This window comes from Perissodus microlepis, chromosome 11 (genome assembly GCF_051167445.1).
Source record: "Perissodus microlepis isolate ML-2025 ecotype Zambia chromosome 11, ASM5116744v1, whole genome shotgun sequence".
Lineage (NCBI taxonomy): Eukaryota > Metazoa > Chordata > Actinopteri > Cichliformes > Cichlidae > Perissodus > Perissodus microlepis.
Genome location: NC_140471.1, coordinates 8,707,760 through 8,710,172, shown reverse-complemented (window position 1 = coordinate 8,710,172; position 2,413 = coordinate 8,707,760). Strand labels below are relative to the sequence as shown.

Here is a 2,413-nt window from a genome sequence, read left to right as displayed (position 1 = left end):
GATGCTCTTTAAGCCCTGTTTTGGCAACTCTTGGTTTGTGTTAGCATGCTGTTGGTGCAGATGTTTGCAAAAAGCCGAAGTTGTGCTAGCAGCATAATGCAGTTGTTTCTGTCCTGGAAACAGTTTAAAGTCCACCACCGTGCTCATGCCGTTTTCTGCTATAAAAATAAATGTGCTATTCCCAAGAAGCTGTAGACTGCTCCACCACTTTCCCTTTCCTCCACACAAACTGAAATCAGCTGATTATTGCACAAGTATGTAGGAAGAAAAAAAAAGTTGTTCTTTTCCCTTTTCTATCCACGTGTTCTGGACAAAATTCAAGAACTTTTATAACACGAGAAATGGCATAATTGTAACTGCAATGAATTTAATACATTTAGAATAGCGATGCGTTACATTACTGCGTTACTAAAAAAATGTAATGTACAGTAATGCATTAGTTTGGAAGGTGTTACAACCAACATGTTATGTCTGTCATTTGATGGCCTCCACCATCATTCCCATCCCCCAAAAGACTGGCATAGACAGCCTCAATGACTACAGATTACAGATTACATGGAATCATGAAGTGTTTCGAGCGGATAGTGTCTCAGTACATCAGAGACTTTATATCAGAGGTGGGACCAAGTCATTGTTTTGCAAGTCTCAAGTAAGTCTCAAGTCTTTACCCTCAAGTCACAAGTCAAGTCTCAAGTAAAGTCAAGCAAGTCAGAGTCAAGTCGTAAGTCAAGACAGACAACTTTCAAGTCAAGTCCCAAGTCCGAAACTTTGAATTTCAAGTCCTTTCAAGTCTTTTTTTAAAAACAATGTTGCAGTTATATGTTAGGTGTAAATAATAGACCACGTGTTCTTTTTTAAAATCTGTATTTATCTCATCACCTGATGAAACAAGTAACTTACAAAATATGCACAAACTAATTCTGAAATTGCACCTTGTACAGCTCAATTAAACTTTGCTGCAAGAATAGTCTTCCTCTAAATTACAAATTCACAGAATAAACATTCAGTGAAAAATGCAAAAGCAGAACTTCCTGTTGAAACAAAAAGTGCTGAGATTTCCTTATGTACAAAACAATGAACCATCGCAGTAAATTTAGTGCAGTGTGATTAGCTTGTCCTCTCTCTCTCATCTTATATATATATATATTAACAATGAACAAGAATGTGCAAGAATGTGCACTTTAAGTTATTTCAGTTAACTATTAACTATTCTGCATTGCATTTGCAAAAGACCAAATTGGCCAAAAGTCTGTCAATCATTTGTGCACGATGAGGCCGTAGAATGATGCCACCATAGCTGAAAACTCGTTCCACAGGAGCACTACATGCAGGTACTGCTAAAACTCTGGTGGCCACATGAAACAGAGAAGGAAGAGTCTGCATGTTCATTGCCCAGAACAAGAGGGTGTTCTGTCCATCAGCAATATCCAGGTAGTGACTTAGCTGTAGAGCTGGACTCTTCCCCACATCCTTCTTCTGCCTCTTACAGTAAGCAGCAAAGAGTCCTCCATCTTCACAGGCCTCTTGGTGTTCCTCACCAGGAGTCACAGGTTGCTCTGACTTTGCAGGATCTGCCGCATCTTGCAGGATCAGATCTGGCAAAACAAATTAACAACAGCAAAAGAGCCTTTATTACAATTTTAGACAAAAAAAATACAGAAAAAATATAAACTATATTCAATCTTTACCTTTAACTTTTTGTGTCACCTCTGTCTTTATGTCACAACTGCCCAACACATGTTGTTCCACCCACAACAGAGAAAATGCTGGATCCAAAACAGCTGCTTTAAGGTACACTGGATCTGAAAGGGGGCAGTGATCCCATCTTCTGCTCTAGCCATTCGCACATTGATAAAGATTCCAAGAAATCTTTTGTTCAAAGATGCTTGGAGGCTCCTTACCAGACCATTCAGGAAATGGACTTGAGGCTTCACTTTCTCAAGGTGGTGATTGAGGGACAGCACGGATGGAACAACAGCACTAATCGTGACTATTTTCTCACCTTGTGTCAAATCTGTTGCTTCTCCAAAAGGCTTCAAGATGTCCACCATCTCCTTCAACAGGTTCCACTCTCGTGTTGTGAATAATAACTCCTTGTGCCCAGCCATTTCAAGAACAGCACAGAGTTTTAGATGTTCACATTGGAGAACTGCCTTTACTTGTCTCAGTGTTGAATTCCATCTTGTGATTACAGCTGCAGGGATCGCTTTCTGTTCACCAAATTCAGCTTCAAACACATCTTTGAATGTTGTGCTTGTGTGCAGTAGAGAGCTGAGCTTAGATAACTTTGAAAGTGAAGGAGATGCCACCATCATCATGTTCCTCACCTTGCTCAGTGGGGAAGCAGACAGTGAATGCTTTCCGCATATTGGCAGCATTGTCACTAATAATATAGTCTAGTTTATCTTTGATG

At 39.8% G+C, this 2,413-nt stretch overlaps 1 pseudogene; it reads right to left on the bottom strand.

The window, feature by feature from the left end:
- Nucleotides 1–1,206: 1,206 nt before the first annotated feature.
- LOC146377199 (zinc finger BED domain-containing protein 4-like) lies at nt 1,207–2,191 on the bottom strand (annotated as a pseudogene).
- Between the last annotated feature and the right edge of the window lie 222 nt (nt 2,192–2,413).